General features: G+C 44.8%; 1 long non-coding RNA gene across 21 annotated transcripts; it reads left to right on the forward strand.

Moving 5' to 3' along the window:
• Positions 1 to 151: 151 nt before the first annotated feature.
• On the forward strand, positions 152 to 25,475 carry LOC125519693 (uncharacterized). 21 transcript variants are annotated; one of them, XR_015611338.1, is made up of 15 exons: positions 153 to 687; positions 916 to 997; positions 1,867 to 1,926; positions 2,043 to 2,190; positions 3,933 to 4,077; positions 4,200 to 4,308; positions 13,557 to 13,616; positions 16,249 to 16,326; positions 16,399 to 16,495; positions 16,753 to 16,988; positions 17,144 to 17,273; positions 17,362 to 18,587; positions 23,377 to 24,257; positions 24,342 to 24,524; positions 24,613 to 25,475. It is a non-coding gene; the product is annotated as an uncharacterized LOC125519693 (long non-coding RNA). The 21 variants fall into 21 exon arrangements; XR_015611341.1 differs by having other exon boundaries at positions 2,046 to 2,190; XR_015611354.1 differs by lacking the exon at positions 1,867 to 1,926 and having other exon boundaries at positions 152 to 687; positions 17,139 to 17,273.
• Positions 25,476 to 27,240: the final 1,765 nt, after the last annotated feature.

Raw genomic sequence — 27,240 nt, forward strand, 5'->3', positions numbered from 1 at the left:
TGAACGTTGAATAATAAAATCCCTAATTCACCTTTTTTTAGACAAAAAAATCCCTATAATTCACTAAGAAAGAAGTACGTCCACCAACGAAGCCGCCCCATTCCAACGCCCGCCTGGGCCTCAACATATGGCCCAACGAAGTCCAACTCCAACCCAGTTTCTTCTGGCACGGCAACGGCAGGCACATCCTTCCCCACAGACTTCGCCGCGCCCCCGCCGCCTCTTCCTCTTCGATTCCCCAATCCCCCCCGCTTCCCCGTCTCCGTCTCCTCCGCCGCCCCAAAAATCTTCCTAAATTGCCAGTATTCGCACCAGCCGGCGGAACCCTAGCTCTGGAGCTGCTGCCAGATCAGGGCGGCGGAATCGGCGGCTCCTTCCCTGGCGCCGCACTTCGGAGGCCTGCGCCGCTCGGCGCGTCCCCCGTCCGCGTCTTTCCTCCGGCCACACCTTCAGGATTCGCGCCGCTCCGCCTCCGGCCCGAGGGCTTTGGAGGCTTGCTCTTGCTGCCGTCTCTCATCTTGGCCCTTCTGTCATTGATGCCCCGATGCAATTGCAGCTGTCCTTATGCAATGCAATTCATCCACGAACACAATTGATTCTGATTCGTGCACCAACTACTATTCTATGCAACTAGTATCTGCTGTTAGATGTCAATGGACCAGCAAAACTTCAGAAAAATATATTCTTGTAAGCTGCCAACTCTTCAATCCTTGCTAGATAGTCTGTAATGCTTCCATTTTTTTAATGCGAATAAGCACTACTTCATAGATTGCAACCCCATGTTTAATAGTCCATTGCAACAATTATACGGTGTCCAGGCTCAGTAGTGGTCTGTATTTCGTAACCATAGGTTTATGCTACTTCTGATGAATTCCTAATAAAATGTCATTTCTGTTGCAACTTCACACTTTTCAGGAGTCTGAAATGTCATTTCCGTTGTCTCTGATGCATGGTGGTCGGCGGTAGTCACCTCTACCTTCTGTCGCAGCGTATCCAGGTCAGCATCGCGGCTTCCTCGGCACTAAACTTATGAAACCATCCACCACAATTTTTCCTTTGTGACCTATAGATACTCGGCTTCAGTGTCAGTCTTGCTGATCTTAGGCAATCGACTTTCTCTCCGCTTACTTGTCAGATGGGCTTTGCTTTGATGATTTAATCTGATATAAAGATGACACACTAGGACGTAGACGTACACAGAAAATTTCCGGTTAGTTTGTACATGACTGGATCCTCTCCGTGCAAAAATTGATGATACATAGTTGGTAGGAAAATCTGTGAGGGGCTAAAACTGCAGGCTTCCCTTACCGCCCAATGCAAGTTCCTGGTTTAATTCTGGATTATTATTGTAGCCATTAGGTTAAGTTTTTGTTTGGTAAGCATAGCACCTAATTTATGATGAAGTGCATCCATCAAGCAAATTGTTTGACTGTTAATACAGAGCAAACATATCAGAATAGGTGATATTCGAGTCTATTGGAAATTGCTCCAATTAAGTTAAGATCAACTAAGTTACTAGGACCTGGATGCCCTGCAAGATACACAAATCTATCTTTGAGGCATGTGAGATTGCATCCTTCTATTCAAGGATTTCTGTCAGCTCATAATATATTGTGGTTTAAATGTGGGGTTTAAGTGCACAATTGAAGTTTAGCTTCGAACAAAACAATGGTGTGTTGGTCTGTACAGAGGCGGACATTTTTGTTGCATTCCATGCTTGTCTATCAATGATTTTGACGTGTTTGTCCAGCATGTTTACTGTTTTGTGTTGTACTGTTTATACATATATTGATGGTCAGTTATGATATGGTTGTCTGTTCGCATAATGGTCGGTTATGTAATGGAGGTCTCTTCATGATGTGCTAGGGCATAATGTCGTTGTAGTCAAAGAGCTGCTATTCTTTGTGCACGTGTTGGACGGAACTGGTAGAAGCCATTCTTTAATGTGTGGTTATCCTTAATTTACATCTTCCTTAATTCACATCACAAAAAGTATTAAGTCCCTCTTTTGTCCACATGAACTGCCCTCCTTTGCCACATAGAAGGCGTCGAGCGCTCTATGGAAGCATCCAATCTCGCCGCTCTGCCAACTTCGCCTGAACGCCGACTGCCAATGCTCCATATACCGTCATACAATCTTGCCATTCTACCTACTTCACCGGAACACCGACCGCCGGTGCTCCATCTGAGGTACGCTGGATCACATGCCAAGCTAAATGCATCTCTGCCATTTTTGAAAAAGAAATGATTTTTAGCTTCCATCGTTATTACCTTGCCATGTACGTACAGTCTGCAAAGTTTGCAAACAAAAAGTGAAACCTATAATGATGATTGATGACTACGGTATTATATCTATTTAATTACCAGGATTAAATCTTCATGACTGTAAACGTTAGACATGTAGTATGCAAGTTTAGAGAGGGACATATCAAGTTTACTATGAACTCAAAAAGGGCACATTTGACAAACAACACACTTCAGGCTCTTTAATTGATTATTATTTTAGGGAGCAAAGATGCACACATGCCTTTCTTGCGCTGTGCTGAGAGTATAATTTCATTCTGATTAGCTTGTTGGTTGGTAACCTATACTGCTAGTAAGTTGCCGTTGCCTTGTCTGATCTGATACTTGTTAGTTGCCAAGCTGTAGTGATAGATTGCAGCCCTAACATGATGTCGATTATATCTAATCAGTATACACTATATTTCTGTAGTTATGCTAATTGGATTGGAATGAACATAAATCAACTGGGTATATTTTTACATGGCCTTATACTTTGGCTTTTTGGGTAGGCTGTTTTCAACTGGACTACAAATCAGTGTTATTTTCATGCATGGAAGTAGCGTCAACCTTATTACTAACTAACATGTAAACGGTTCTGCTGCCTTCCTATTCTGATCATGGATTTTAAGCATATTGCTAACAAAATGTTGGCGAGTGTGGCAGTTTTTACCTAATCCAAAACATGGCCAATACTGAATTTCTAGCTTGCACGTTGCCATGTATATCCCATCTAAATTTCTTTAGTTTATGGACATTACAACTAAATTTAGCAGCTGCTGCGAGTGAAACACAATTGGGTAGAGCAAATTAATTACCGTTGGATTGAAAACAATAGGTTCAATTGGTTTTTGTGCAGCGGGAGGGGAGAAATTATATATGGTACAGGCTAACCTGGCCATTTTATGTTTTTTCTTTTGAGTGAATGCCTTCATGGCTTACTTTATTAATCAAATAAGTAAACTTACATCGTTCACAAGAGATTCATGAATAAAAGGGGATTCATCTACCCAATTACATGATAAATGGTCCTCATAGCTATGCTTAGCAATCTCATGTGCGACGGCATTGGCCTCCCGATAACAGTGAGCAAACTGAACCGTACCTATTTCCACAATCAAGTCAACGTAATCCACTAAAACTGCAGCTCCTTCATGCCACCAAGTACTTCAGCACATGCTTCGATTACTTCTAAACAGTCTGATTCTGCTACTATTTGATGGTAGCCTAGAGATGCCGCCAAAGATAATCCTTCTTTCATCGCCAAGGACATAATCTATTTTTATCTATTCGGTTGTCAAATGGTTCTGTATCAGCAGATCCCTCTGTGGGTTCTGCAGGTGTATTTTTGATACATGTGAGTTTGGATTATTTAGATATATGATGTATTTGTGGGGTCTGGTGCTCATTATAATGGTGTGCCGCTAACAAGGATAAAAGAGAAATTCTCCTGCATTGTGATTAATGTATATGACCCTACTCAGCAGGTGCTTAACAGTTAGTGTTTTTGTGGTACTTATCTTGCTTGCAGTATGGTTTATAGCTGACCTCCTTGATTCAGTTTAACAGCAATGGTAGATATAGTGGCAAAGTTCCATTGTTGTATAGTATCAGGATTTTTATGAAAACTTAACATCTCTTTTCTCGACCAGAATTTCAAATCGTAGACGATGGGTGTTGAACTGCTAGAATATTTATGCCCCTTTGCAACACATGGGCATATGTGCTAGCTTATTCCAAAAGAGAAAAACATTGGTACTATGTTGATAGCGAGGGTGCAAGGCTCAAGGGAAGCAGGTTCTCTAGCTCTCTGTATGCTTATGGTATCTTGGATGAGGTTTATACCTCTATATGTTGCTTTGCTCATTGTTCATATTATCTTGAAGTTGCATCCCTTATGTTTGTGCTTTACATTTCAGTTACAAATTCAATTCAACATGTCAGTTGAGGAAGCTGCTGAGTTAGCATGGTGGGCTATTTACCATTCAATATTCCATGACGGAGCTAGTGGTGGCTGTGTTAGTGGCGGTATGCATTCTGTTTCTTAGTATCTATCATGATATTTGTTTTGTTCACTCACAACATGCATGCATATTTGTTAAACACCTTGTCATTATATCTTCCTTTTGAAAATACCAAACATAACTATTTGAGTTGTAATTACTTCCGTAAGTTTTTTTCCGAAGTTTGGCAAAGTTCAGAGATTTTTGTATTTTCCATCATGTAATGCACACCCCTAGCTTGGAATAGGGATTACGATGGTGATAAATTAAGCCATACCTTTCTATTTACAAATGTACAATGTTGTAGAGTATCAAAGGTGTTGTAGAGTATAGACATGGGTCTAGACATCTAGGAAAATCTCCCTATATAATGGTTACATATTAATTACATGCGTAGATATATTCTTTTTTTCATATGGCGTACATCTTGGTAGATTCTAAAATATGGTGTGATGTATAAAGAATTATGGTCAACGCTATGTGTTTGGGTCAAATTATTATTTGAAAGTAGGGTAAAGTTTGTTGAAACAAAGAAAATTATCATTTGCGGTTGAGAGTATGGCTAATATCCCACTCGGTCCTGGTTGCATCATTGCAAACGTGGCCCACTTTGCAGAAGAATACACCAACCATTTTGATAGTGGGCCTAACTCATCTCGACAATTCTGTTTGGGCCTCACTTCCCCTAATATGCTAGTCATCATCTCCTTTTCCGTATTTCTCTTGGTCATTTCACGATCTGAGAGATACGCCAACAATTTTGGTATTCACAAACTTATTTATATTCCGTGAGTATTAAATTGGCCGCAAACATTTTGAGTTCACAAACTTATTTTGAATACGTGAGCATTTTCTGAGTTCGTAAACATTTTTCGAATTTGCAAACATATTTTTTGAACCTGTGAATGTTTATTGAATTCTCAAACACTTCTTTTCAAATTCGCCTTAAATGTTATTAGATTCTAAAATATGGTGTGATATAAAGGATTATGGTTAACGCTATCTTTAGTGTTCGGATCAAATTATTATTTGAAAGCATGGGTTAAATTTGCCAAAGAAGTTATCGTTTGGGCTTGATAGAGTATGACTATATCCCACTTGGTCCTGTTGCATCAAAAGTGTGGCACACACGTTGGAGAAGAATACACCAACCATTCTGGTAGTGAGCCTAACTCATCTCAACAATTCTGTTTATGCCTTATTCCCCTAATGCGCTAGCCATCATCTTCTTGTCCCGTATTTCTCTTAGTCTCACTCCCAAACACTTCACGATCAGAGAGAGGGAATGCTAGCAGCCATGGCAACATTGTCCCATTCGACTGTTTATGCCACTTGAGAGGATGAAGGCTCTAGAGGCACCGTAGAGAGTTTGCCACCATCCTAGCCACGATGACAACAATGCTGCAGAGCATATAGTGGAAAGTAGAGTAGGACGGTGGCGTGACAGCACCACGGGAGGAGGTGCACACAAACAAGGGGCACTGTAGTCTGTTTCTTCTTTTGGGCGAGTGGAAGCGAGATAGTCAAGACTCCCAATAAGATGACGGTAAAGCGTCGGATCAGATAGAGGGTCACCATCAGCAGCATGGAGGTGAACATTAAGCTCCATGGAAGTTGTAACAATACGCTCATCATTAAGGGCAGCACGAGCAAGATCCTGTATATCTTTTTTTGAGCAAGAAGAGACTTCAACCCCAAGAAAGTAGCGAAGAGGGCAAAGGTCAGGCATATGCTCAAACTGCACACTAAGACGTGCCTTCACAAAGGCAATATACTCGGGGTCGTGACGAACAAGAGCAATAAGGTGGACAAACAACGTAGGGTCATGAGCACTGGTTGAAAACCTGCGACAACTACCGCAAAGGCAAAACGCTCAAACCAGGCATGAAGGGCCTGCTTAAAGCCATTTAGAGAGCGATTAAAAAGAGCATGTCGCTAGGAAGAGAATACCCAAGTGATGGCTGCATGTAAACCTCCTCATGCAGCTCACCATTAAGGAAGGCATTCTTAACATCAAGTCGAGACACATACCAGTGGTGAACAAAGGCCACAACAAGAAGTGTGCGAACAATGGTCATATTGTTCGCATGAGCAAAAATTCTCATCGTAATCAAGACCATGCTCCTGCTGAAAGCCTTGCGCCACAAGACAAGCTTTGTAACGCTCAAGAACCATCACAACGAGTCTTAACCATGTAGACCCACAAGTGATGAGACGAACACGAGGAGGAAGAGAAACAAGATCCCATGTGCCGATATGCTCATGAGCAATAATCTCCTTTGTCATTGCAAGCTGCCATTTGGGATGAACAACAACATCATGATAAGAAGTCGGCTCAAGAACAGCAGCGCCAACACTTGGAAGACCAAGGCGGTCAACAGGCGGAAGTGGATGAGGACGCAAGCCATAAGTAGTCTGAGACACGGAAGATGGCACATCAGTAGATGCATCCACAAGATGCGGACGACGTGTATAAAGTGAGGAAAAGATGAGGAAAAGATGGAAGAATACGAGGAGGAATCATCGGGACAATCTCAGGTGGTGGTGACAAGGAAGCCTCCGGTGACGAAGGTGTAGAATCCTATGATAAGCGAGGTGAGAAAATCATAGGAGAGATGTTTTATCTGCAATAATCGGAGAAGCAGGAGCAACACGGTGAATGGATAAGGGCTCAACATGAGTGATACGAGTGTCGTTAAAAGTGAGGAAAGAGATATCCTCCACCGAAAAAGTTAAGGAAGATGGACACGGGTACAAGGGACGAGACTCATCAAAAGTCATGCCTCGAGAAACAGGCATCGGACAACCAGCACTATCCTAACAGAGATATACCTTATGCCGATCGTTGTATCCTACGAAGACACACTCAACAGATCGACCAGCCAGTTTGATGCCTTCACCAGGGGCATGGACATAGCAAACACAACCAAACAATTGAAGCGTTGAATAGATTAAGAAACATCAAGGAGACGCTTGAAAGGAACGCCACCCTGTAGAGCCGTGGATGGCTAAAGGATGATGATATAGATTAGTGGTGACAAATTTGGTCCAAAAATGCGGCGAAAGAGAGGCGACGACCATCAATGCACGAGCCGTCTCAAGAAGGCGATGATGCTTGCGATGCCATTCTGAGCATGAGCACTAGGACAAGAGATCTGAGCAGGAGTACCCTGCTCAGCAAGGACTCGACACAAGAGCTTGGAGATACACTCTCCAGCATAGTCATCACATAACACACGAATAGGCGTAGAGAAGTGGATGTGAACCATGGCAGCAAAATGTTTATGTATAGATAAGACCTCACTGCGAGAAGAAATAAAGTATATCTAGGTGTGTCGTGAGAAATCATGTATAAAGATAATATGCTACCGAGGATCTCATTTCAAGGCAAAGGGGGATGAACCCCAGACACAGAGTGAACAAGGTCGATAGTATGCTGAGACAGTCTATGCCAACAACCCTGACGGTCTAAAGACATCGCCGGAGACAGATCCAAGAAGACCATGTCTAACTAAGGATGAGAGATGAGAGCCACATAAGTGACTCAAGGAGATGATGCCACTACTGAAAATAATGGTAAACAGGGCAACAAAGGCGGAGAGACTGACGGTGGCGACAGAGGGACTTGATCCAACATTCCACGTTCTTGTGCACTCTCTGTTCCCCGCCGAGCCGGCTTGGTGTCCTTATCCTGTTTGCGGATTTTGTGTCACGCACTTGATTAAGCATCCCACGTTCTCCTATTGTGCCCTTGGCCCCGACGATAGGTAGCGCCATGTTCTCGGGCGCGTCCCGTGGGTAAAATCCAGGTATGCGCCAATTGTCCAAGCTTCTGCTCACCATTGGTGTTGCTCGAGCATGTGTTTATGGTGTCGCCCAACAAGGGAACACGGGATGTGGGATCGAGACAGCACACATAGCAACCCGCAACTAGGCAAAGGATACCCATCTAGACTTGCTGGGAGCGGAGGTGGACACAAAGGTGGATGTTGAGCTCCATAGGAGTCCCAATAGTGCGCTCATCAGTAAGAGCAGCATGAGCAAGAAGATAATGGATATTCTTATATTTGAAAATAAAGAAGCCATTAGAGGTAGAAGAAACCTCGATCTCAAGGAAGAAGTGAAGAGGAGCAAAATCAGACATAAGAAACTCATTATGACAAGCCTTCACAAAGGCAATGTGCTTAGTCATTGCCAATGATGATCGACATATTGAAGAAGTGTTCGACCATGATTTGAAAGGTGGCTGGAAGTGTAGGATCATGAGCACTCGCCGAAAAAACAGTCGCAGTCACCACTGAGACGAGGTGCTTAAACCAGAGACGATGTGTTTACTCAAGACCATATAGAGAGTGACGAAGACGACAAACCATGCCATCCGGAAGAGAATACCCAGGTAGTGGCTACATGTAGGCATTCTTGACATCAAGCTGAGGCACGTACCAATGGCGAACATAAACCACAATGAAAAGTGTGCGAAGAGTGGTCATGTGGGCCATATGGGAGCAAATGTCTCATCGTAGTCATGACCATGTTCTCACCACTAGACGAGCTTTGTAACGCTCAAGAGAACCATCCGAATCTTAATCTTTTAGGTTCCCTTCCAAGTGATGAGATGAGCATGAGGGGGAAGAGAAATGTGATCCCACACGCTGATGCTGCCAAGAGCATCAATTGTCGATGCCATTCAGATGATTAACAACGTTATGATAAGAGCGGCGCAATAACCGTAGCGGTTCATAGGCAGAAGCGGGACGAGCTCGGAAGCCATAAGTAGGTTGAGTTGGAGGCAGTGCGTTGCCAGCAGAAGAAGACATAGTAGTCGAGGGAGATGGCTCATCAGAAGAATCCACAACATGCAATGCCGAGTGTACTAAAGTTGAGTAACATGAGGAAAAGAAGGATCATGAAAAGATGAAGTGGCAAGAGTGCCTCGACTATTGACCGGGAGGGAAGTACCATCTAAGAACATGAACATGAGAATCTAGAGGTGCAATCGAAGACAAATTGGTAGAATCACAACTCATATGAGAAGATGCTCCAGTACCAAGGATCCATGGAGGTGTACCTGATATTGTAAAATGGTGGTCTCTTAGTTCCTTTAGAGTAAGTAGCAAAACCTACAAAGCATGTCGATGGAGAACCAAAAGAAGTAGCTAGTAGACAGTGATGTCGTGTAATCTCCAGCATAGTAAGGGGCTCAACCGCTCAACTGAAGAGGTCGATGAAGAAGCATCACGTGACGAAGAACAAGAAGCAGTTTTCCAGAAGTGATCGGGATCGTTCCAGTACCAAGGATCCATATGAAAAGACGCTCCAGTACCAAGGATCCATGGAGGCGTACCTGATTGTGTAAAAAGTGTTTTCACAGTACCAGAAGAATCAGTAGCAAAACTTGCAAAACCTGTCGATGGAGAACCAAAAGAAGTAGCTAGCAGACACAGAAGTCGTGTAATCTACATTGGCCTTGTTTGGATACTCTAACTCAGTTAGAGGTTAGAGTTAGATTCTAACCGTGAAGCAACCCTGAACTAACTCTAACCAAAGAGGTGTTTGGATGGCAGGGTTAGATTGACAATAAATGCTCTTTCTCAATCATTTGGCTACTTTGGACCCTATTTTTTGCCGGATTTGGCGGAGCGAGCCCTGGCTGAGGCAGACGGGGACTCGCCCGGCAAGGAGCCGCGCTGGCCTCTTGCGCAGCCCGCCGACTGAATCCGTCGTCCCTGCGCAAGGAGTCATGTTGGCCGAGGCCGACGGGGACGGGCCGCACAAGGAGCCGCGACTGCTTATTGGCGGGCTGCGGGGAGACGAGGGGGTTGGAACGGGAGGATAGGGTGGGGCTGCTTACCGGCGGTGGACGGGAGCGTGGATATGGTGAGGCGCCTTCACGGGCGGTGCGAGAGGGAGGGAGAGGACGAGAAGCTTCGAGGAAGTGGGGAGGGATCTGCGGGGAGAGTGAGAGAAAAAGGTCTTTCCTTTTTTCGTGGTCCCAAGGAGGACTAACCCAAATAAGCACCTTTTGGGTGGGTTAGATTTTTTGGGTGTCTAACCCAAACCCTCCCCGTTTGGATATTTTTGGGTTAGTTGAGTCCAAACTAACCCAAACTTACAGGGCCATTTTAGTCAAGGGCTCAACTGCAGAGGTCAACGAAGAAGCATCAGGCAATGAAGAACCAGAAGCAGTAAGTCGGTGTCAAAAGTCGTGCAATCTCTTACAAGGTGAAGGACATTGCTGAAGTGGTCGACATAGAATCACCAGAGAGGAGTGGCCGCCACCACTTGTGTAAGCCTAGATGATGACTAGTACCTGTTGTAGAATCGGTGGAGACGAGGTTACATGCACACGAGGACCAGTTGCAAAGGGAAGGCGCACATGGCGTAGCCGGTGGAGTGATGTGCACGAACACTACTAATGGAAGCCGTGAGGCAAGTTTGTGTACAACGACCATCACCGCTTGTAGGGGTCGCGAGAGGAGTCATTGTAGAGCCACTATCGTAGCCTACGGAAGGCACCGGGGTGAGCAACGTCATAGATGGAGGAGCACCAAGCATCGCTGGACAATGCATGTGCGACAGCCTAAAAAGCCACCACACAACAAGGAAGAGAAATTGTGTCCAATGAAGACATTGTACCTTTTTTTGTTTTTCTACTCTTTTACAGAATTAGCTTTGTCTTACGAAAGAAGAGAGCAGCGGAGCATGGAAGAGCAGCGTATAGGGCGCGTGTGAAGGGGCATGGTCCCCTAGAGAGGCATGTCGACAGGACAGGTTGCTGTTTGTGAGGTCCGGCGGCAGCAAAAGAGGGAGCTGAGATTGTGACCTGCAACAATGGACATCGCGGAGATTGCGGATGGGCGCCGGCCTCCTTGAGAAGATGGTGAGGTGTCGACCAGCTGGAACGTCGGGGCATCTTGGAGCGGTGGGACGTTGGCCTCCGTAGAAGGCGATGAGGCACCAACCTTCTAGAGATGGAGATGAGGCACAACCTACTTGGAGATGGTGAAGAGGTAGCATGCGGTTGCGAGCGCGATGGAGGTGGCCGCCAGTGGCGAGCACGGCGGAAGCGTAGGTATCGAGTTCGGAAGGGCATAACGGGAGCGGTGGCCATGGTGGAAGAGCCGGAGGTTCTGTGTAAGAATAAGACATCGGTATTAATACCCCTTCCGACAGGAAAGAAAGCAGTCAGCTGCAAGTGGGTATACACAGTGTACACTGTGAAGCAAAATGCAGAAGGAAAGGTTGAAAGGTACAAAGAAAGGCTTGTGGCGAGGGGTTACAGCCAAACATATGGCATTTACTACGATGAGACCTTTGCTCCAGTAGCAAAGGTGAACACCGTGAGGATTTTGCTCTCCTGTGCGGCAAATTTCGTGTGGCTTTAACACCAACTTGATGTGAAGAATGTCTTCTTGCATGCGGACTTGCAGGAGGAGGTATACATGGAGATTCCACCTAGGTTCTAGACTTCTAAGAGAGACTATTGTCAAGGTATGCAGTCTAAAGAAAGCTCTTTACGGACTGAAGTTGTCTCCAAGAGCTTGGTTTGACAAGTTTAGACGGATGGTCTGTGGCATGAGTATGGATGGTGAAATGGTGACCATACATTGTTCTATAGACACTCTTAAGGCCTCATTCGGTTTGGAGGATTTTTATAGGAAAAACATGGGAACAAGGATTCCAGAGGAAAATTTCCTATATATGCATTCGGTTTGTAGGAAATCCGTAAAGGAATTTCGTAGGAATACTATTCATTTCCTATGCTTTTGGATGAAACTACACATCCACTCAAAGCTCATTTTGCGCGTAGGAACGAGGTAAGTCAATTCCTTAGGGTGGCAAGTGCCATCCTATCAAATTCCTATACTACTTAAATTCCTACGTTTAGATTTCTTCCAAACCGAATGAGCCCTAAAGGGACAATGACCATCGTCGCTGTTTATGTTGATGACATCATTATCGCCGGCGAAGATGACGTAGAGATAGCAAGGTTAAAGGGGTGCCTGAGTAAGGCATTTGAAGTTAAAGATCTTGGTCGACTCAAGTACTTCCTTGATATAGAAGTGGCAAGGTCTGAAAAAGGAATAGCTCTTTCTCAAAGTATACCCTGGACCTCATCTATGATGTTGGCATGTTGGGTTGTCGAGCTGCTTCAACCCCAATTGATCAGAACCACAAAGTGTCTGCCTAGGCTCTTGTAGTTATGGATTATTGCCTTACGTAGAATGATCTTATATGATTTATACATAAATTTATTGCCATACTTAAGTGGCATCATGTCTATTATACATAGTATGAATTATCATCACTGCTCTTGGTTCTTGTCAGTTGTCACATGCTTGAAAGCACTAATGATTTCCCATTAAAAGTAGTAATATTTTTAACTTGATGCTTATATACATGTCGCCTTAAATGATCCTAAGGATGAAATAATGATAGTTTTTGTGTGATTTCTGATTTTTAATGTTGTCATGGTGATGGTTCAACTAAAGAAAAAGAGAAGCTGGAAGGCAACATTTGCAGGGTTTTGGATTTGTTTAGTATGTAGCATTGAACAGCAGGGGTCAGCTTTGAGCCCTTATAGACCTGCAATGTTGTATGGCACTGAGTGTTGGCCGACTAAAAGGCGACATGTTCAATAGTTAGGTGTGGCGGAGATGCGCATCTTGAGATGGATGTGTGGCCACACAAGGAAGGGCAGAGTCCGGAATGATGATATACGAGATAGAGTTGGGGTATCACCGATTGAAGAGAAGCCTGTCCAACATCGTCTGAGATGATTTGGCCATATTTAGTGTAGGCCTCCAGAAGCTCCAGTGCATAGCGGACGACTAAAACATGTTGATAATGTCAAAAGAGGCCGGGGTAGACCGAACTTGACATGGGAGGAGTCCGTAAAGAGAGATCTGAAGGACCGGAGTATCACCAAAGAACTAGCCATGGACAGGGGTGCGTGGAAGCTTGCTATCCATGTGACAGAACCATGAGTTGGTCCCGAGATCGTATGGGTTTCACCTCTAGCATACCCCAACTTGTTTGGGACTAAATGCTTTGTTGTTGTTGTTATTGTTGTGATTGATAATGTATGTCTAACAGCATTACAAGCACGATCCCCAGGTAACTTATATTTTCTTATATATTTTCACCTTTGGATAACATAGTTGATGCTTACCGCCTGGTCTTACTTTTCATGTTAGCATATTGTATTAATTAATGACATTCACTCTTGAGATGACTTGTGAAAAGAACTTCATCTTTTAATATCCTTTGCAGGTGTTGTTAACCACTCGTTTTCTTCAGCATGAACATCATCTTGGTCGGCCTATTAACCAAGTAAGTTGCACATCTTGAATAGCATAGCTCAGTTGGAATCTACACTTTTTTAACTTAATTACTGTATCCTGTTTCTGTGAGATATTTGTTTCTGTATATATATTCTATTTTAATGATCGGCTCACATGAATGTAGATATTTGGCCAGCTTTGAGTTTCAAACTAAAGTAGTCGCAATGGAAAAATAAAAATTTATCCCTTGCCCCTCTTCTTAGCAAGTTCATATTTTTATTTTAAATTGCCACTTATGCTACATTTTTGTTGTTTTGTATTTGGCAGAATCTAGGTAGCCTTTTGATGGATTTCCTGTATTGTTTGTGTGTAAGTGAGTATGTATGAACACTTTATTGTTTAAAACACAAGGGAAAAGATTAGTGCCTGATGTGGAAAAAGCGTGTAAGGGCATCTCCAGCCGTTGGCCCCCCCAGGACGCATAAAAATCGCCCCCTGGGGGCGAGCCGGCGATACACTCGGCGCTGGGGGCGGTTTTGCGCCCAGTCGTCGCCCCCAGCTCGCCCCCAGGCGCCGAAATTGGCCCACTTTGCAGCCCAATTTCGGCGAATAAACGGCCCATATAGGCGAGAATAGGCCCATATTCGGCGTGGTTTCGCCGTGTCTCGGCGTTCAATTATCAACACAATTATTTCTTATCACATATTTCATCACAGAAAAATCAAATACTTCAACAAAATAGTACAACAACAAATAGTTCAATACAAATTATATAGTTCAACAAATAAAAACTCGTATTTCATCACACGGCGTCCCCCTTGAGCCTCCATAGGTGCTCAATCAGATCTTTCTGCAGTTGATGATGCACCTGTGGGTCTCGGATCTCCTGACGCATACTGAGATAGGCAGTCCAAGTTGCCGGTAGCTGGTGATCAACTTCGGCTAGAGGACCCTGCCTGTAGTATGGTTCAGTGTCAAACACTGGGTCTTCTTGCTCGCTCTCGATGATCATGTTGTGCAAGATGACACAACAAGTCATGATCTCCCACATTTGATCTTTCGACCAGGTCTGAGCGGGGTACCGAACAACAGCGAATCGAGATTGGAGCACACCAAATGCCTGCTCGACATCCTTCCGGCAAGCCTCCTGAACTTTCGCAAACCAGGCGTTCTTGCCTCCTGGCACAGGGTTTGAGATCGTCTTCACAAATGTCGACCATCTCGGATAGATGCCATCTGCTAGGTAGTACCCCTTGTTGTATTGGTGCCCATTGATCTCAAAGTTCACCGGAGGAGAATGGCCCTCAACGAGCTTGGCAAAAACAGGAGAGCAATGCAGCACGTTGATGTCATTGTGAGTTCCTGGCATACCAAAGAAGGAGTGCCAAATCCAGAGGTCCTGTGTGGCTACCGCCTCAAGCACCACACTGCAACCGCCTTCGGCGCCTTTGTACATCCCCTGCCAACCAAATGGGCAGTTCTTCCATTTCCAATGCATGCAGTCGATGCTTCCAAGCATCCCAGGAAATCCTCTTGCTGCATTCTGGGCTAGGATCCGAGCAGTGTCTTCCGCGTTGGGTGTTCTCAAGTATTGTGGCCCAAACACTGCCACCATTGCCCGACAGAACTTGTAGAAACACTCTATGCTGGTGGACTCGGCCATGCGCCCATAGTCGTCGAGTGAATCACTGGGAGCTCCATATGCAAGCATCCTCATCGCTGTCGTGCACTTCTGGATGGAGGTGAATCCAAGAGCGCCAGTGCAATCCATCTTGCACTTGAAGTAGTTGTCGAACTCCCGGATGGAATTAACAATCCTGAGGAAGAGCTTTCGGCTCATTCGATAACGGCGCCGAAATGTTCTCTCGCCATGAAGTGGAGCATCGGCGAAGTAGTCGGAGTAGAGCATGCAGTAGCCTTGCAGATGATGCCGGTTCTTTGCTTTCACCCGCCCCGGCGCCGAGCCACCTCGCCGCGGCTTTTCATTGCTCGCCAGCAGCTGGGCGAGGGCGGCGAGCACCATCAGATGCTCTTCTTCCTGGACGTCGGCCGCGGCTTCCTCCCCCAGCAGCGTGGCGAGCTCTTCCTCCTCATCCGAGTCCATCGCCGAGACAGGCAAAACGCCGAACACCTTGCGCTCGGTGGGCGTGTACCCGCCGTTAAACCGCGTCTCCGCGGCCGGAAACGCCCAGCTGCTGTGGGAGGGGCTGCCGCGGCGAAGCGCTGCTATTTTCTGGCGGGGAATGGCTATCTAGCGGAGTAGGGCGGCGGCCGTCGCCAAGATATAGCTAGTGGTGGCCGAGGGCGCGGGGGGTGCGAGGCGAGTCGGGGGAAGAAAACCTTGACTTTTCCCCTGTCGGTGTGGGCCAGGCGTGCTTTTCCCTAGCGTCGGAGCCCCCAACGGCTCCCCGGCGCGCCGGGTTCGGCCTGTGACCGCTGGGCGGAAAAAAGGTCCGAACCGGCGATTTTCGGCGTCCTGGGGGCGCGACTGGGCCGTTTTTTCGGCGCCGGCGCCGAAAAAGTGGCCTGGGGAGGCCTGTTGGGGGCGCGGCTGGAGATGCCCTAAAGTATGCTAGAATGACTATAGGACCCTTGTGTATGGTTTCTCTTTTGGGATAGCTAAATTAGCAATATATTGGTGCATCTGACCTCTAACTGCTTTCAAACATTCTGGATGACAGGAATGTGTTTGATCCACGCTATATGCGTATTTCCATCCAAAGTAGATGAATTTATTTGAACCGAGAAAGAGGGCACAAGTAATAGAAGTCGTTGTCAGTAATACATTGTTTCTTTCTGTCACCTTCTGCCTATGGTAATTTTCCATATAGTTGATTTTGCAGGATTGATCCAATTCACATCGATGATCCTCTTTGCCCTGCTAACAATGTGGGCAGGAATTGTTTCTGGGTCCACCAATGCATCAAGGTTGGTTCAAATTATCTTTTCTGGACTGGTTGAATCCATCCTTTGCTGTCTAGAGCTTTTGGAGTTGTGGCATCCTGTGATTATGCTCTTTTATGTGGTATAATTCGTTTGACCGGGGAATCTCGGTATTAAAATTTAGTCTTTGCACGGTACTAGTACTAATGTGTTCTTTGTTTGGCCTTTGAAGATAAAAATATTTGTCCAGCGAATCACGGATCAATAAGTCTTACGGTATTTTCTGATGCTTTTCATGGCAGGCTTTTGCTGATGCTTTTGCAGTTCTAGAGAACGAGCTACTGCAGTTCACTGCAGAATGTAACATGCCTGCATCATCATTTAGCCTACTGAAGAAAATAATTCCAAGTATTGATTCTAATGAGTTGTAGCAATGAAAAGAACCTGTGAGTCCACAAGCTACAGGAACTGTTGGGTTGGAATGGCCTCTGCTTGTGTTCTAGACACCGAGTTACTACTGCAGCTGGTGGAAAAGAAGGTCAGTAGAGATAAATTTCCAAGCTGGTCTTAATTCTAGGTTATTTTCTTTTTTCTGCTGTACATCTTAATAGTAGTCCTGTGAGTTTTTAGCGCTAGTAGGTGTGAAAACATTGATAGAAAAATGTTCATATTCAGGTTTTCTATTTAGTGCAGGCTTGTTCGAAGGTACAATGCCAGCTGCCCTTCTCTTGCCTCTGGCTGCTTAGAACCCGAGACCGTTGATTGAGGTATTGTGCCGAATTGGATGCAAGAGCAAGATGGTGCTGCACTCTGCACACAGAAGGTACAGCACCTATCACTTCTGTAATACGAGCATATCTAATCACTTTGTAAGTATGTAAATCTCATCCACTTGATACCATAAACGATAGATCCTTAACCTCGTGCCGGTGGTATGTGCTGCCAAGGATGCGGAAATGGAATCGCCTAATGACGTGTGCTGCCAGACCTATAAGGTCACTGAGGAGCAGTACAGCAGGTCCGCACAGAACTCCAGATCCGGAGGAGCACTCGGGATAAGCTCTAGCAGAGGCTCTACATGTTTCCTGAATCATCTGTTCTCTGAACCTTAGGAAATGCCTAAGGAAAATCAGAACATCCTGGAACAAGTTCTTTGTGCTTTTGGCAGTCAACATCAGCTTGTGGAACAGGAAATGGAGAAATTCTACGAAGGAGGCTACTTGTGTTCGGAAACAGAGTAGGAAGCAACTCCTACTTGGAGCTGGTACAAGGCTTGATACTGGAAGTGGTGTCCGGTGTAGCAAAGCGATTTTCAGATCGTCGTTTCTCCGGAACAGCAAGATTGTTCCTTGAACACACCAAGAGGGTAACTGCCATGATTACTGCCGTGATCTCGAGTACCAGATTCTTCGTTGCAGTTACTCGCCAATGGGATTGCCGAGCTACTCTTCAGTTACAGTCAGAGCAATCTTTATGGCATCAGGGACATGGTCAGGTGACGGCGTTGGCTCGTCTTATAAAGGCAGACTTCGTTTCCTGCAGCTGATGAGATTCAAGTTGCTGCTTTTGTAGCGAAGCACACTTCGGTTCCTGCTTTTGTAGCGAAGCAGATTTAAGTTACCGCTTTTGTAGTTTACTCCAACACAAATTTGAAACTAGCATGTTCTTGATTTGTTGCGCTGATGTAGTGATGTTCTTGCGCTTTCTTTCTTGTGCAAGTATCGATTTTTGCTTTCTCTGTCACAAGCTATTCTCAGAACTAAGAATTCTTTACAAAATTACACATGTAGTAGATGTTAATGTGATATGTACACTTTGCATTTCTTCCTTCTAAAGTAACTAGTAAATGTGTAGATGCAATGCACGTTAATATTAGGCAGTATATTAATTGCGCGGATATTAGGTAGGATATTATTTACGTGTTAATTATATGTTTAGCACAATATATGGTATGGTATTAATTACACGCTAAACGTGTTGAGCTCTCGACATTAGAGCAGTCTAGGTTGTTGGATTGACTTGGATTGACGGCCAAGATTAGTTGGATCTGCCACTTTGGGTCTTTTTATATTGGTATAGATATAGATATAGATACACATTTTGTGTGACAAGAGGACATTCGTGGTGGGCTAACAAGGCCACTTTCTATGTGTTCGAGTTATAATATGTCATGTACCCCTTTGTATTTATCCCGTTGTATAAGGGGTTTCCTGCATATGTTCCACACCTGTACATGTATATATATATCGGCCTATGGTCTCATGGGAATACAAGTTGCTTATTCCCAACATGGTATTAGAGCTAGGTCAATTTTTTTGCACGCTGCAACTCGTGCTATTGATCTCTTCTGGCTTATCTCGTTCCCGATCGAAGCCCTTCTCGATCTCCCGGAGATCTCCCGATCGGATCGCTCCCCAGCCGGCCCGATCGTCACCATCCCGCTCCTCCTTCTCCAGCTCGGATCGATCTCCAGCCCGACCGTCCTCGTTCTCCAGCTCGGCTCGTTCTCCAGATCGGATCCCTCGCAGTGGCAGGCTCGATCCCAGCCGGCCCCAACCGATGCAGCTCCCAGCCGGCCTGATCCCAGCCGGCCTGATCTGGTGTGGACACAGATCCCAGCCGGCCTGCTTGGGATCCCAGCCGGCCTGCTCTCCTGCTTTCGATTGATCTGGTGTGGACACAGATCCCAGCCGGCCTGCTTGGGATCCCAGCCGGCCTGCTCTCCTGCTTCCGGCCCCAATCAACGCAGCTCCCGCCGGCCCTTGCCCCTGCGGTTCTTCAGCCGCCGACTGCCAGCTGCCCCTTGATCGATCTCTGCTAAAAAAAATGTCTGCTGCATCGGGCTATGTTGCTGTTCCTCGCTGTCCGGTGATCTTTGATGGTACTAACTACACCGAGTTTACTGGCTTCATGCGCATTCACATGCGTGGCATCCGTCTTTGGGGTGTTCTTTCTGGCGAGGTCTGCTGTCCGCCACGTCCAGTTCCTCCGGTGGCCCCTACTCCGCCAACTCCATCGGTTCTTCCTACGGATGCTAATCAGGCCACCAAGGATGCAGCTAAGGTTGCTGATGAGGCTGCTGATCGTGCTTATGATGAGAGGGTTTTGGCTTATGAGGAGGCTCTTCAGACGTATCATGGTGCTCTGTCTGTTTACACCCAGTGGCTTGATGATGATGCTCGTGCTGTAGCTGTTCTCACTGCTAGTGTTCTGCCTCAGTTTGCTTCTGAATTTCTGGGTCTTTCTACTGTCTTCGAGATGTGGACCCGTCTTCGTGAGCGCTATCAGCCCTCTGGTGATGCCTTATACCTCTCTGTGATCCGTCAGGAGCATGCTCTTCAGCAGGGTGACTCTTCTGTTGATGACTTCTATGCACAGAGTTCTGCTATCTGGCGCCAGCTTGATTCTCTTCGTAGTGCTGGGTGTCGTACCTGCCCCTGTTGCCAGGCTGTCCAGGCCAATTTGGAGTTTCATCGCGTCTATGAGTTCTTGTCTCGGCTCCGTAAGGAGTTTGAGCCCCGGCGTGCTCAGTTGTTTGCTCGTGGCCGTATTTCTCTCATGGAGGCGCTTTCTGAGATTCGTGCTGAGGAGACTCGCTTATGTGGTGCTGGTTTGCTGTAGGTTCCCTCTGTGCTTGCTACTCGTGCTCCTACGCCACTTGCTCCACTGACCCCTTCTCGCTCGAGTGCTCCGCCGCTCTTGCCCACTCCTTCTGGAGGCTCAGGTCGCCCCCGTCCACATTGCGCCTATTGCAACAATGATGGTCATCTTGAGTCTCAGTGCTACACGAAGAAGAAACACCTGCGCAAGGCTCGATCATCATCTTCCGGGACTTCGTCATCTACCTCGACAGCTTCAGCCATTGCCTTGACTGAGCAGGATATTCTGAGACTTAAGCGTCTGCTCGCGGCTTCAGGTTCTTCCTTGACGGGTACTGTCGGTTCTGTGACTGATGCTTCCCGCACTGAGCAATCACCCTCTACACAGTCAGGTACATCCCCCTGGGTTCTGGACTCTGGAGCTTCTTTTCATATGTCTTCTCATTCTTCCACTTTGTCCTCTCTTTGATCATTGGATTCTCCTATTCATGTCTTCACTGCTGATGGTACTCCACTTTCTGTTGCTAGTAGAGGCAATCTTACTACTCCTTATTCTGTTCCTGATGTTGCTCATGTTCCTCGACTTACCATGAATTTGTTTTCTGCTGGTCAACTTACGGATTCTGGTTGTCGCGTCATCCTTGACGTTGACTCTTGTTCTGTCCAGGACCGTCACACGCACACTCTGGTTGGGGTTGGCCCTCGCCGCCGTGATTCTCAGGGTCTTTGGGAGTTGGACTGGCTTCATGTTCCTTCTGCTGCCACCACCATCGCCAGTTCTTCCGCTTCTGTCGCCTCCGTCACTGGTTCCTTCCAGCAGTGGCATCATCGACTTGGTCATCTGTGTGGTTCTCGGTTGTCTTCTTTAGTTCGTCGAGGCCTTCTGGGGTTTGTCTCAGGAGATGTCTCTTTAGAGTGTCAGGGTTGTCATCTTGGCAAGCAGATTCAGTTACCATATTCACATAGTGAGTCAGTGTCTAAGCGTCCTTTCGATTTAGTCCATTCTGATGTATGGGGTCCGGCCCCTTTCGCTTCGAAAGGTGGTCATAAATACTATATTATTTTCATAGATGATTTCTCTCGTTACACATGGCTTTATTTCATGACTTCTCGTTCTGAGGTGTTGTCTATTTATAAGCGTTTTGCTGCCATGGTTCATACTCAGTTCTCTTCACCCATTTGTGTTTTTTGTGCTGACTCCGCTGGCGAGTATATCTCTAAGATGTTGCGTGGTGTTCTTGCTGAGCACGGGACTCTCTCTCAATTCTCTTGTCCTGGTGCTCATGCTCAGAATGGTGTGGCTGAGCGAAAGCATCGACATCTTCTTGAGATGGCTCGTGCATTGATGATTGCTGCCTCTCTCTCGCCTCATTTTTGGGCTGAGGCCGTCTCCACATCCACCTATCTTATCAATATACAGCCTTCCGCTGCTCTACAGGGTGGTGTTCCTTTCGAGCGACTTTTTGATCGTTCTCCCGATTATTCGATGCTTCGCTCGTTTGGTTGTGTTTGCTATGTTCTTCTTGCCCCTCGCGAACGCACCAAACTGACCGCTCAGTCTGTTGAGTGTGTCTTCTTAGGCTACAGTGATGAGCATAAGGGCTATCGTTGTTGGGATCCTATTGGTCGTCGGATGCGTATCTCTCGAGATGTGACTTTTGAAGAGTCTCGTCCCTTCTACCCACGCCCATCTTCCTCGACTTTTTCAGTGCAAGATATCTCTTTCCTCACTTTTCCTGACTCACCTATCACTCCCGCCGAGACTGTACCTCTCCGTTCCACTTCCTCTCCTTCTCCACATCTAGTTGATTTGCAGCCACCATCATCCCCGATCTCCTCGCCTCACATGTCACCGGGTTCTCCACCTTCATCTCCGGTGACTTCCTCCCCGGTCTCCTCTCCCAGCCTGTCACCGGATTCTACACCTTCATCTCCGGTGACTTCTTCGTCGCCACCCCCTGATTCTACCTTGCCGATTCCTCCTTCTATTATTCCATCTTTTCCTCAGCATTACACTCGTCGTCCACGACCAGTTGATGCCTCTGTGGATGGGTCGTCATCTTCCTCTCAGCCTAGTTATGGCTTGCGTTCTCGTCCTCGTCCGCCTGTTGATCGCTTTGGATTTCCCACCGCTGGTGCTGCTGTTCTTGAGCCGACTTCTTACCGACAGGCTGTTGTTCATCCTGAATGGCAGTTTGCGATGGCAGAGGAGATTGCTGCTCTTGAACGCACTGGTACCTGGGATCTTGTTTCTCTTCCTCCCGGAGTCCGTCCGATCACTTGTAAGTGGGTCTACAAGGTTAAGACTCGCTCCGATGGTTCTCTTGAGCGTCACAAAGCTCGTCTTGTGGCTCGTGGTTTTCAGCAGGAGCATGGTCGTGATTATGACGAGACTTTTGCTCCTGTGGCTCATATGACCACTGTTCGTACACTTCTTGCCGTTGCCTCTGCACGCCACTGGTCTATATCTCAGCTTGATGTTAAGAATGCCTTTCTTAATGGTGAGCTGCGTGAGGAAGTGTACATGCAGCCACCACCTGGGTATTCTGTTCCTGATGGCATGGTATGTCGTCTTCGTCGCTCTCTCTATGGCCTTAAGCAAGCCCCCCGCGCCTGGTTTGAGCGCTTTGCTTCTGTGATCACTGTTGCTGGTTTTTTAGCCAGTGCTCATGATCCAGCATTGTTTACAGCTCCAGGCCTATTCGGATGCTACATGGGCTAGTGATCCTTCCGATCGCCGTTCACTTTCTGCTTACTGTGTTTTTCTTGGTGGTTCTCTCATTGCCTGGAAGACGAAGAAACAGCTTGCAGTTTCCCGTTCGAGTGCCGAGGCTGAGTTGCGAGCAATGGCTCTTTTGACGGCAGAGGTGACTTGGTTACGGTGGTTACTTCTGGATTTTGGTGTTTCTGTCACTACACCGACTCTGCTTTTATCTGACAGTACAGGTGCTATCAGCATTGCACGCGATCCTGTGAAGCATGAGCTCACCAAGCATATTGGTGTTGATGCGTTCTATGTGCGCGCTGCTGTGCAGGATCAGGTTATTGCTCTTCAGTATGTGCCTTCCGAGTTACAGTTGGCGGATTTCCTGACGAAGGCTCAGACTAGAGCACAACATGGCTTTTATCTCTCCAAACTCAGTGTTGTTCATCCACCATGAGTTTGAGGGGGGGTGTTCGAGTTATAATATAAGTCATGTACCCCTTTGTATTTATCCCGTTGTATAAGGGGTTTCCTGCATATGTTCCACACCTGTACATGTATATATATATCGGCCTATGGTCTCATGGGAATACAAGTTGCTTATTCCCAACACTGTGCACAAGGCCACTTTCTGTGCACAAATTTATTTCCTGTCATTCACTAGCAATAAAAATGCATTATGTTGCACCATTTTTCTTTCTTATTGCAAATGTGGACATTACCAGTTAGAAGTCCATTTCAAACTAACAACCCTTAAACTCACTTTGGTTTAAAATCTTTGAGATACTAAGCTCCCTCTATTTGAGCATGTTCTACAAGGCATTGCTTAGTTTTTAGTTTTTTATTACTTTATTTCTCTTTTGGTTTTAATATTCTTTTTTATTTTTTATTTTGATTTTTTTGACATTTGTATTCATGATTTTTTTTAAAAAATCATGACATTTTGATTTGGAATCTACACTTTTTTAACTTAATTACTGTATCCTGTTTCTGTGAGATATTTGTTTCTGTATAATATATTCTATTTTAATGATCGGCTCACATGAATGTAGATATTTGGCCAGCTTTGAGTTTCAAACTTCAGTAGTCGCAATGGAAAAATAAAAATTTATCCCTTGCCCCTCTTCTTAGCAAGTTCATATTTTTATTTGAAATTGCCACTTATGCTACATTTTTGCTGTTTTGTATTTGGCAGAATCTAGGTAGCCTTTTGATGGATTTCCTGTATTGTTTGTGTGTAAGTGAGTATGTATGAACACTTTATTGTTTAAAACACAAGGGAAAAGATGAGTGCCTGATGTGGAAAAAGCGTGTAAAGTATGCTAGAATGACTAGGACCCTTGTGTATGGTTTCTCTTTTGGGATAGCTAAATTAGCAATATATTGGTGCGTCTGACATCTAACCGCTTTCAAACATTCTGGATGACAGGAATGTGTTTGATCCACACCATAAGCGTATTTCCATCCAAAGAGGAATTTATTTGAACCGAGAAAGAGGGCACAGGTAATAAAAGTCGATGTCAGTAATACATTGTTTCTTTCTGTCACCTTCTGCCTATGGTAATTTTCCATATAGTTGATTTTGCAGGATTGATCCAATTCACATCGATGATCCTCTTTTCCCTGCTAACATTATGGGCCGGAATTGTTTCCGGGTCCACCACTGCGCCAAGGTTGGCTCAAATTATCTTTTCTGGACTGGTTGAATCCTTCTGTTCTTGTCTAGAGCTTTTGGAGTTGTGGCAATGCTGTGATTATGCTCTTTTATCTGGTAATTTGTTTGACCGGACAATCTTGGTATTGAAATTTAGTCTTTGTGCGGTGCTAGTACTAATGCATTCTTTGTTTGGCCTTTGAAGATATATATTTGATCCTTAACCTCCTGGCGGTGGTATGTGGTGCCAAGGATGCGACATGGGCATGGACACGGTCATGGAGGAGCAGTACGAGCAGACCCGCACAGAACGCCTGACCCGGAGGAGCGCACAGGATAAGCTCTAGCAGAGGCTCTGCATGTTTTCTGAATCATCTGTTCTCTGAACCTTAGAAAACCGCTGAAGAAAACAGGAACTATATCCGTATGGAGGGCCAAGTCCTTCGTGCTTTTGGCAGTCTGCATGAGCTTGTGGAACAGGAAATGGAGAATTGCTATGGAGGAGGCTACCTGACTTGATGCTGGAACTGGTGACCGGTATTGGCGGAGCAAATTTCGAAATAGATGTTTCTTCCAAAGAGCAAGATTGTTCCTTGAACACACCAAAAGGGTAGCTGTGAAGATTACTGCCAGGATCTGAGTGTCAGATTCTTCGTTGAAGTTACCCGCAGTGCGATTGCTGAGTTGGTCTCTTTGAGAAACAAGTCAGGGCAAGTTTATTGATATGATGTGCAAAATTACAAGCACGATGAACACCACACCATGCAGAGCATCAGGAAGATGAACAGGCGAAGCTTCAGGCGATGACTGACAAGGTTGGTCTGTCTTACAAAAACAGGCTTTAGTTCCTTCGACTGATGAGATTCAAGTTACCATAGCTTTTGTAGTGAAAGCAGACTTCGGTTCCTGCAGTTGATTGGGTTTAAGTTACCGCCGCTTTTCTTGTGTACTACCAACACTAATTCATCACTAGCACGTTGTTGATTCACCGCGGTGATGTTCTTCTGTTTCTTTCCTGTGCAAGTAACCATTAATACTACGTATTACCGAAGTACCTTCATTGATGAATGCTTGCCATTTTTTAACACTAAATTTGTTCGCAAATACTACTTGACAAAGTGAACTGTTTTTGCTTTCCCTGTCAAAAAATGTTCTCAAAATTACGAATACTTCAAAGAATTAGCGTAACATACGCGCGCGCTTGGAAGAACACATTTCCTATGACAAAAAGATAATCATGAGGGGCAACCGATGTCAACGCTGAAATAGTGCGCTTGTCGGAAAAGAAGAGAATTGCACATAGTAGAAATTTGGTCTTTGGCCTACTTGCTATATAGTAGCAACAATTAATGCCACCATGATTAAAAAAGTACAATTTCTTCAAGAGGACTAATTCCTTGTTAACGTACAATAGGTGACCAATCTTATCAAACAGAATATACATTACTATCGAAGCCTATGCTTCGTGAGTGTTGAGAGGCGAATCTGACAAAAGAGTAAGAGAGATAACTAGCTTGAAGGGCAAAAGCAGAAGTATATGAACATATAGATCAGCTTGGATAGGATACCCAAATGGATGGGCCTTTAAAGGGGCTTGCCCTCTACGGATTTGGGGCCCTCCTGAAGAGAGAGAAACAAAGTTGAAGCAGCCGACAACCATAGCAGGATGGGTAGAGTTTTGTTGTTAGACCCTACCCACCATAACGACACATACCCGACAACCACAACATGATGGATGTGCCTTTACAGGATGAGTCAACCAAAAACCCTGTGGGAAAATATGAGGAGAATAGTATAGATATGTTGCTAAAACTCCATTAAACCCGATGGAAAAAAATATAAGGAGGAAATGATGTAACAAATAATGATTATGTCAACTTGATAACACATATGAGAAAAAACTTTGAAGAAGGAGAAAACTCGTTGGTGAGTTTGGAGAACAATATGCTTTCTATACATTCCTTTAAAAACCCCAGTGGGAAAAATAGAAAGTATTGCATATGTCGCCTCATTAGAAACATTTTATGAGAAACTTCAAGAAAAAACTCATAAGAAAAAAGAGTATGATCTGATATGCCACTGAAAACTCCTTTAAAAATGTATACAATGTAAGAATAATTTTATACAATGTTAATAGCACAAAAAAATGTTGTAACATTTTGAAAATGTTCATGCATTTAAAAAAATGTACTGTCACATTGTAAATAATGTTTATACAATGTAAAAAATGCCCGTGTAATTGAAAAGTAATGCTACCTACCATTCAAAAAAAATTAAAATTAAAAATTTACGAGTTTCAAAAATATGTGATTTTTTTAAAATTATACAATGTAAAAAGATGTTCCTAATTTAAAACAATATTTTTATCATTAAATAAGTTTCAATGTGTATTTAATTTTTTTAACACTTATTCAAAAAGATCTATTATATAAAAATTAATCATATATGTGAAAAATGTTAAATATGTATGAAAATGTTTTGTATATATATATATATATAACACTATGCACGAAAAAATACATAAAATATATATTTGATAAAATGTTAATTATGTGTTTGAAAAATATTAAACATGTATAAACAATATTTCTGGTGTATGCGACAAATATATACAACATGTATGATATGTAGACATTTTCTGCAAAAAATATAAAAATAGAGAGAAAACAATCAAAGAAAACCGATGAAAAGCGAAGAAAGGACCCAAAAAACTGAAGAAAAAAAGAAAAACAAAAGGAACCCTAATAGAAAAAGAAAAACTGAAGAAAACAGAGTGAAGAAAAGAAACTCACGAGACGGAACTACATCTCGCAGCGGGCGAGAGATAGCCCTA

The sequence above is a fragment of the Triticum urartu genome, chromosome 7A, assembly GCF_056163025.1.
Source record: "Triticum urartu cultivar PI428250 chromosome 7A, HENAU_Tu73, whole genome shotgun sequence".
Classification (NCBI taxonomy): domain Eukaryota; kingdom Viridiplantae; phylum Streptophyta; class Magnoliopsida; order Poales; family Poaceae; genus Triticum; species Triticum urartu.